The 9,785-nt window shown below is 39.5% G+C and overlaps 1 protein-coding gene and 1 pseudogene across 1 annotated transcript in view; both read left to right on the top strand.

The window, feature by feature from the left end:
- The first annotated feature begins 1,418 nt into the window (after positions 1–1,418).
- On the top strand, positions 1,419–1,895 carry LOC108514862 (ubiquitin-conjugating enzyme E2 variant 1 pseudogene; annotated as a pseudogene).
- A 5,594-nt stretch (positions 1,896–7,489) lies between these two features.
- The window catches only part of CROT (carnitine O-octanoyltransferase), a 54,863-nt gene continuing 52,567 nt past the window's right edge, over positions 7,490–9,785 (top strand). Inside the window, 2 exon segments of the mRNA XM_017851688.1 lie at positions 7,490–7,938; positions 8,183–8,273. The gene's annotated coding sequence lies outside the window, so the exon portion shown is untranslated.

Below are 9,785 nucleotides of genomic sequence, written 5' to 3'. Positions count from 1 at the left end.
AAGTACTGAATGCTAATTGAAAGGCTATAAATTTAAACTGCTAGTGGTACATTTCCATATTAATTATTAAAACACAATTAAAAATTGAATATTCTCCAAATTCAAAAAGGTCAGGTTCACATGACAGCAAGCAAGATGCAATATAATTGGGCAGGTCACCCACAATTCCATGGGTGGCCATGTTCTAGGATGATTTTCAAAATCAGATTATTGATAATATAATTTACTTAGGAACATATGGCCTGTTGATCAACCCTCTTCCCCCACAACCCTCACCCACTGATGTTTCATTAGAGGGCTGATCACAGCACTTTTTATGTAAACTATAGGGTAGTTATTTAAAACTAAACTGAATAAAACTGGTTTCTTTTTGAGGGTAAATAAACATAATTTCCCCTATTTTCTTGGATAGCTGTATTTTAGAAAAGTCCCTAGATACCATTAACATGAATATTATGCAATATATGGATTATAGGCCTAGTGTTATTAATAAATATTCATATTGAACTTTACAGTTGTTAATACTTTATTTCTCATAACTGTGTAGATGAAAATATGCCTGGGTGATACTGGAAAAACAAGAACATTGATACTTCCAGTTCATTAACTAGGTTAGATTGGCTTCCAGTTCATTAACTAGATTAGATTGGCTTCCCAGAAGCACAGCATACATAAAAAGTCAATATTTCTGTACTTAATGAAAATTAAATATTATACTCTGGTGTACCTAGCTATATTCCCAAATGTTATGACCTTGGAAAAATGCAATGGATCCTAAGTAACTAAAACAATCTTGAAAAAAATAAAGTTGGAGGGCTCAGACTTCCAGATTTCAAATCTAAAAATCTGTAGTAATCAAGACAGTGTGGCATTGAATAAGAACAGATACATATAGATAGATAAAATTGAATTAAGACTTCAGAAGTAAACTCTACCATTTGTGGTCCATTGATTTTTTTTTTTTTTTTTTTTTTTTTGACAAAAATACCACAGCAGTTCAATGGACAAATAACATAGTATTTTCATTAAATGGTGCTGGAATAAACTGGATTTCCACACACAAAAGAAGAATTTGTACTTACTTCATACAATACCCAAAAAGTAACTTAAATTGGATTATAGGCATAAGTGTACAAGCAAATACTAGAAAACTCAAGAAAACACACAAGTAAATCTTTACAAACTTAGATTAGGCAATGATTTCTTAGATACAGCATCAAAATCACAAGTGATAAAAGAGAAGATTGATTTGTTGGGATAATCAAAATGAAAGACTTTTTGTGCTTCAAAAGACACTATCAAGAAAGTGAAAAGACAAACCAAAAAAGGTGAGGAAAATATTTGCAAATCATATATCTGACAAAGGACTCGTATCTAGACTATATAAAGAAACTTTACAACTCATAATCCAATTAAAAATGGGTTGTAAAGAGGAGCGACAGCAATGCAAGATAGCAGCCACCACGGGCTCAGGAGTAAAAGTCCTTCGCAATTTCCAACTGTTGGAAGAACTTGAAGAAGGTCAGAAAGGAATAGGAAATGGCACAATTAGCTGGGGTCTAGAAGGTGACGAAGACATTACACTTAAAAGATGAACGAGGATGATAACTGGGCCTCCAAGAACAATTTATGAAAACCAAATATGCAGGCTTAAAATAGAATGTGGACCTAAATACCCAGAAGCACCCCGCTTTGTAAGATTTGTAACAAAAATTAATATGAATGGACTTAATAGTTCTAATGGAGTGGTAAACCCAAGAGCCATATCAGTGCTAGCAAAATGACAGAATTCATACAGTATCAAAGTTGTCCTGCAAGAGCTTCAGTGCCTAATGATGTCTAAACAAAATATGAAACTCCCTCAGCTGCCTGAAAGACACTGTTACAGCAGTTAATCAAAAAGAAAAACCACAGGCCCTTCCCCTTTCGATTTAAGCAGTCCTCATTTTCCACAGTAGTACATTTTCTGGATACATCTTATAGATTTCAATATTCTGGAAAGGACGCTCCCATTCAAAGTAAATTTATCTTAAGATACTGTAAATGATATTAATTTTTTGTCCATTTGAAACATGTAAGTTGTGCTAAATGTAACCACTGTCCACGTAGTTGAACGTCTGGGATCAAAAAAGTATATTTAAACTGATTCCCATTATAGCTAGTGTGGCACATCTATTAATAACTCAACTGTGAAAAGACACATCACACAATCACCTTGCTGTTGATTACATGGTCTGGGGTCTCTGCCTTCTCCCCTTGCAATAGCCCTCTAGCCTGGGGGGCTTGTTAAGAGTAGATGTGAAGGTTTCAGGTCGCAGCCTGTGGGACTACTGCTTAGTGTGTGGGATGTTTTACCTGCACCCCTGGTTTCTTTAAGTCTTAAATGATGCCTCTTCAAGCCATCATCATAACCCCCTCTCCTCCGGTCCCGCCCTTGGCCAAAGCATAGATTGGAACCCCTCCACTACTCTCTGAGATTGGCCTTTGGTGAGGAATTCAGGGCTTTCCCCACATCTTCTCTCCCCCACCTTTATTACGAGGTGCTGCTTTTTCTTCCTTCCTCCTCAAGTGTCTTTTCATACCATCACCAACCAACACCTTCCAAGACACTTCCTTGCTTTGGCCAGAAGCCATCAGGTAAGGTTGGAAAGAGTCTCTGACCTCTCTTGTTTAGTTTTAGAATCTCATTTACTCACTCTCTACCAGCCTGGGAAATGAATATTGGGTCATCAGCCCTGCCACTCTCTGCTGTCATCATCAGCTGATGCATTGGTTTTAGCTCAGGTTTTGATAAGGTGAAGAGAATGGTTACCAGGATTACTCAGACCTGCCAGCTCTCAGAGTCCTTGGTGGTTAAACCTGGAGAAAGACCACATGAAGACACTTGTAAGCATACGTGATCCCTGTGCGTTGTTTTATTTTCTTGTAATTGCTTTTGCTTTTAAAAATTGAAGAAGTTTTAAGCAGGGCTCTCATTTGGTCATCCTTGCAGTCCACTGGGGTCTAGTTTGGAATCCGACAACTGGAACAAAAAGAACCTTGGATACAGTGCATGCCTTGGTTTTGGTGCTGCTCCTGCTTCTCAAGATCCTCAGCAGGGATTAAGAAAGAAATAGGGGTACACAGCAGATCTCTGAAATTGGCAGACTTGACCTCCTGGAAAATTGCTGTGTTTTTCACTTTCTGTTCAGGACCACTACTAAATGCTGAAATGTGGACCGATACCAAACTAAAAACGATTCATTGTGTGCTAAAGTTTTTTTAAGTTATTTGTGTAAAACCATCTTTTTTTTTTTTTTTTTTTTTGAGACGGAGTCTCGTTCTGTCGCCCAAGCTTGAGTGCAGGGGCCAGATCTCAGCTCACTGCAAGCTCCGCCTCCCGGGTTCACGCCATTCTCCTGCCTCAGCCTCCGGAGTAGCTGGGACTACAGGCGCCTGCCACCTCGCCCGGCTAGTTTTTTTGTATTTTTTAGTAGAGACGGGTTTCACCTTGTCAGCCAGGATGGTCTCGATCTCCTGACCTTGTGATCCGCCCGCCTTGGCCTCCCAAAGTGCTGGGATTACAGGCTTGAGCCACCGCGCCTGGCATAAAACCATCTTTTGAAGCAGCATTAAGTCTGAAAAGCAACTGATGTTTCCATTAATCTTTTTATGGGGAAAACCTCAGTTCTAAGGATTTAACATCCTGTAAGTGAAGTTTAACATAACAGTATTCCATAAGCAGCCTTTTTATGGTCAGAACATTGCCTAATTTTAATATAATTTTAAAATGTGTGCATTAATTAAAAAATGGGAAAAGGATCTTAATAGACATTTCTCCAAAGAGGATATATAAATGGCTAATAAGCATATGAAAAAATACTCAACACTCTCAGTCTTCACAAAAAAATGTAAATCAAAACCACAAGACACCACTTTACACTCATTAGAGGGGCTATAATTTTTTTAAAAGACAGTAACAAGGGCTGTTATATTTTTACTGTAATTAAATGCACAGAGAAATGGAAACTCATACATTGCTGGCAGATATGTAAAAACGGTACAGTTCCTTTGGAAATCAGTTTCACAGTTTTTGAAAATGGTAAACATAGAGTTAACATATGACCCAACAACTCCACTCCTAAAATACTAAGATAAGTGAAAGCCTGTTCACACAAAACTTGTACACAAATGTTTACAGTAGCATTATTTAAATAGACAAAAGGTAGAAACAACCTAAATGTCCATGAACTGATGAATGGACAAACAAAAAGTGGTTTACCCTTTCATCAGTTGATGAATCATGTTTAATGCCTGTTGGTAGCACAGAATTTAGAGCCACTTTGCTTCACTCTTTTCCTAGTCTTGTTATTGATTTCAATGGAAACAAAATGTTCCTGTAAAGATGCCTGGATTTTGGATACAGAAAAGTTGTGGGACTGAAAAAAAAAAATGAATGGAACAGAGATTTGAGTAAGAAGAAAATAATCTTTTTAAATATTTAAACCAAATGTTCTAAAATTAGATTATCGTGACTGCATAACCCTGTGAATATAGTAAAACCATTGATTTATGGACTTTAAATGGCAGAGCTTTATGGTGTGTAAATTATATTTCAACAAAGACATTAACAAAAGTTTTAAAAGTTATATTTTGTTTAGTAAGAAGGCATTTTTTTCTGAGATGTAAAAACATCATAGTTTCCCCTCAGATTTTGGTGGCAACTTTTCATATACAGTAAATATCATCAAAAGCAACCCCAAATCAATGATTAGTACTAAAAAGAGATCTTTTGTATCAAACACTGTTCATTTGCTGTTGGCAGTGGAGTTCATTTTTAATGCTACATTTGCGTCCAGTGTACTTTAATTTGCTGTTGGCTACTTACCAAAATGACCATATTTCTACTGCCCCCCCATTAAAAAGAAGAAACATCACAAAATTATTTCTTCAACATGTTCATTTTATACACCAGGATGAAATGAGGTTACAGATCTCCCATAGATTAGGGCTATTTACCGTATCTCCTTACTTATTAGGGTCACAAATCTTATCAGGAAGCCAGTTATGCAGATTGAAATATGAACTTCTTAGTCTAGCATTTTAATACTTTTTAATGGTGAAATTTATCTAGACTTATCTATAAAGGTTTTTGCAATTTGTGGTATGCTGAGTAAGAACTACAGAAGAACAAAAATAAAATATTTTTTAATGGCAACTTAAAAAATTATCACCACTTGTACTACTTACAAATTTTCCTCCAGAAAATTATTTTGACTCATAGTCAATTTTTTTGTTTGTTTGTTTTGTTTTTTTTTTTTTGTTTTTGAGACGGAGTCTCGCTCTGCCGCCCAGGCTGGAGGTGCAGTGGCGCCATCTCGGCTCACTTCAAGCTCCGCCTCCTGGGTTCACGCTATTCTCCTGCCTCAGCCTCCCGAGTAACTGGGACTACAGGCGCCTGCCATCGCGCCCGGCTAATTTTTTGTATTTTTTTTTAGTAGAGACGGGGGTGTCACCATGTTAGCCAGGATGGTCTCAATCTTCCGACCTCATGATCCGCCCACCTCGGCCTCCCAAAGTGCTGGGATTACAGGCGTGAGCCACCGCGTCCGGCCAACTCATAGTCAATTTTTAATCTTGGAACAACTTCTTGCTATCAGAAATACTTCAAGTGTCTAAAACATCTTCCTTACCAGTCAATATCTCCCATTCCACTTTAAGAAATGCAAACTTGTTCAAATTTAACCTGAATGCAACATAATTTGGAATCTATCATTAAAATATATATCACATATTTTGAAGCCAAACATAAATTATTTTAAAATACCTGTTTTTTTTTGTGATTTGGGGTACATATGCTTATCAGTATAACATATTTTAAAATATTTTTTTCTACATATTCAAATCTGTGTTCCATTCATTTTTTCACTCCCATAACATTTTGTTTATCCAAGAATTCAGGAATCTTTACAGAAACATCTTGTTTCCATTGAAATAAACAACAAGAGTAGGAAAAAGAGTGCAGCGAAATGGTTCTAAGTTCTATGCACCAACAGGCATTAAACATGCATAAACTTTTAAAGAGATGCCAAAACTCACTAAAAAGGAGAAAAAAAGTACAACGAAGGTTTCTGAGTAGTTTTTAGTTACTCAATTTAAGAACTTTATCTTGTAAGCAAACTTTAACATTATCCAGAGCATCGCACTTATATATGAAAGAAAAAGTTATTTACCACACCTTCAGAAATTACAACTACAAATTCCTCATCCTTTATTTAAAGTCTTTTTGGCTACATATGTTTCAAAATTCAGAACTTTTCTTAGAATAGTACGTCTGCCATATATTATGCAGCACTTCCACAAAGCTGTACTGTAATCAAACACAATATTTCTGTAGAAAACTTATGAATATTTACACCAAATGAACATTCAGTTACACATAGCCTCAGTTCCGTTCAGGTCAAACTTTACTGCTAAAGGAGTTAGAAATGACAGACAAAGGAATGGGGCCTGTCATGACATGTTAATTTGAAATCTAAATCTTTATGTTTGATAACTAGTTCAGAGTCAGTGTAAACATTTGGTCTTTCCTTCCACAAAAAAATGAAAGTGTATTTAAAATTAAAAATGAAACAGTATATTTTATTTCAGAAGGTAAAAGCAAAATGAATTAAATCTGTGAAACTAGTTAATCACATTATGATCTTCTAGAACTTGGGTAGCTCCACTCTGGTTAAAGATTGCATTTCTTGGCACAACAGTAAAAGACATCGGATAGGCCCCTAAGCTTGCAGGGTAAGCATCCCTGGGGTATTCAAATACCATGGGTAGCAAGGAAGAGCTGCTGAAGGGCAAGGAGACCCGAGATGATGTAGTGTGCTGCGGCATACCTGAGTTGGGCAAACTCTGCCACCGAAGATGAAAGGAAAGAGCCCAAGTAGGAATGCGTGTGATCACTGTTCTTTTGCCAAGACACGGGGTGGACAATAAGATTCCTTTACAAAGCACTTGTGTGAGTGTCTGCCTGGTGCTGTAAAAAGCGGCTCACTGGGAATGGGGAGGAGCGTGTGGTAAGCCAGAGCTGGGGCGAGAAGTTGGGTGAAAATGGGTCCTAGCCATCGGTTCCTGCATCTATCCCAGAAGGTTGGGTACCTTCGTGGGCCGAGCGCAGCCTGCCCAGAGTGCCTTCTATATCCTGGGTCAGGCGCCAAGTTCCCCAGCATCATGCAGGAAGCTGCAGCCCCGCAGAGTTAGGACCGTTCATTTGGCACTCGGGTAGCCTTTCCCAGGCCAGCAGTCCAAAATAGAGCCGGGACCCAAGACGCCCACTAGAGGCAGGGTCGGGTCCCACTTCCGCGCAGGCCCGGCCCGCCCCCGACCTAAGGCACGGAGCGGGACCCTTGCAGCTGTCCGTCCAATCCCGTTCCCCGGTAAGTGCGGGGCGGTACCCTAGCGACTTTCTGTCCAGTCCTGTTCCCCGGCGAATGAGGGGCGGTACCCTAGCGGCTTTTGGTCCAATTCCCGCACCTTTGAGGCCCAAGGGGGAGCGAGCCGGCGCTGCGGTAGGCTGAGGCAGCTGCAGAGGCGGCGAGGCGCCGGCGGTGAGGACGGAGAGGGCCTCTGAAGCAGCACTCCCTCCCTTCCCTAATCCTTCAACTCGGGGGCGAGGGAAAGTTAAGTCGTACAGAACAGAGTTAAGTCGTGCAGAACCGCAAAGGTTCCTGGATTTGGCGGGGGAGTAGTGTCATCAGGCATCTCGGCCTGCTAGGGTCTGAGGGGTACCCCCAAGGTTGGGCTGCGGGGCTGCTCTGTTGTGGTGCTTGGATTTCTCTCACTTGGCGTCTGGAGTGCAGAGTTGCCCTTGGGTTGGTGGGAGGAGCCTTCGAGCTCTCATTGCCCTCTGCTCTTGCGTCCACCGTTTGCCACTCTGGACGGACCTATTACCCGGCCTCTGAAAAGGTATCCTCTACCCTTTGAACCCGTCTAATGGAAGGTGTACTGTCTGAAACCTAATTAATTGTATAATCATTTACTCCTGCTCTCTAGCAGGTGGACTATTTGCGTGTGTTTGCAGCGATTCACAAAAAGTTTGTCTTGGGAACTCCCAGCTCCTAGATTGTCTGCATTCCACCTTCTTTCACAGGCTTGTTCATTTCTTTTTCCCTCTTAAATGTTTGTTAAGCTTGTTTCTTTCTTCCCACAGTCACCAACTTAGTTTAGTTCCCTGTGATCCCAAAACAATTGTTGCAGCAGGCCCCTGGCAGTCTTAAGAAGTTCATCTTCTTGGTGTACTGGTATGTGACAATTCCTTCACTTATTGTTCGTGGTTCTTTTCCACTTTCTGTGAATTCATATTTCATTGCCCCCAGAAAGTCCATTCTAATTAAATCTAGCATAATCATTTTCTTAGTGCTATTGGAACTATATTGTGTAATTTAATCTTTGTGGTTGAGAATTCAAGAAAACTCTTCAAGAAAGAATCCGATAATTTATATTTTTAATGTGTACCGGTTGGTGGGTTAAGCACTGTAGTGGGTATGAAACTAATACTCTTGCTTCCAGTTTTCTAGAGTCTATTAAGTGGCACATAGGTAAACAGAATAGCTTATCTTCTCTGTATGGGTGTACTAGTCATCTATTGTTGCCTTAACCAATTACCACAAATGCAACAATTAAAACAACACAAATGTATTATCTCATAGCTTCTGTAGATGTGAAGTTTGGGTGGGCTTAGCTGAGTTCTTGGCTTAGAATTTCACAAAACAGAAGCAAAGGTTTCTGTAGATATGAGTTCTTTTCTGGAGGCTCTAGGGGAAAATCCACCTCTAGGCTATTTCAGGTTGTTGACAAAATTCACACTGACATCTCGTATCCTTACTGTATGTCAGCGTGAGCCTCTTTCAGTTCTTTAAGGCCATCTACATCTTCAAAGACACCACAAATCCTTCTCAAGCATTAAAGCAGTCTTACTTGTCTGCCACTGGCCAGAGAAAGCTCTCTGCTCTTATGGACTCCAGTGATTAGATTAGTTCCACTTGGATAATTTCCCTATTTTAAGGTCAGTTCTGTAGAGAATATCACAGTCACAGGAGTAATGATCTCACCATATTCGCAGGTTCTGGGGATTAGCAGGGCTGGAATCTTGGGGGTCATTCATAGTAATTGTGCCTACCACAATATGGTGGTTTCAGGCAGGATTATTTTGTTTTTATAATGTGCTTTCACAGGCATTGAAAACAAATTCTGACTTTATTGAATTGTATTATTAACCACTCTAAGATAAGGAAATGCACTTAAAGTTACTTGCTCTAGGGGCACTTGGCTAGAAAGTGGCAGAGTCTATACTTGGATCCAGATCTACATTTCCATTAGGTCCAAACCCATGTTTATGGATGGTCAAAATTGTGTGCAGCCAAAGTCAGTAGACAGCAAGAAGCTAAAGAACTTTGAGTTAATTATTATTTCTCATTTTCAAATTATCTCTTTATGTTAGTGGTACAGGCTAAGCTCTTCTCCCTACAAAAGAAAGCCCAAAATACAATGGTGTGACTAAAATAAAAGTTTTTTTTTTTTTTTTTTTTTTTTTTCCATACATCTAGAGGTAGGAGTCCAGGACTAGTAGGGAGATTCTGACATCCTCCATACATGACTTCCACAAATGGGGCCACAGTGCTGTTTAGTTCGTCACTACCTAGCAGGTAGTGAAAAGGAGGGAAAGTGCAGGGAGAACACATGCATTATTCCTTTTTGGGAGCGTGACCTGGAAGTGACACACACAAAGTCATCACAAAACCACACTGAGCTTC

This window comes from Rhinopithecus bieti, unplaced genomic scaffold, assembly GCF_001698545.2.
Source record: "Rhinopithecus bieti isolate Rb0 unplaced genomic scaffold, ASM169854v2 scaffold_1558, whole genome shotgun sequence".
Taxonomy (NCBI): domain Eukaryota; kingdom Metazoa; phylum Chordata; class Mammalia; order Primates; family Cercopithecidae; genus Rhinopithecus; species Rhinopithecus bieti.
The sequence above is the reverse complement of the archived record's forward strand: the minus strand, read 5'-3'. Positions and strand labels throughout refer to the sequence as shown.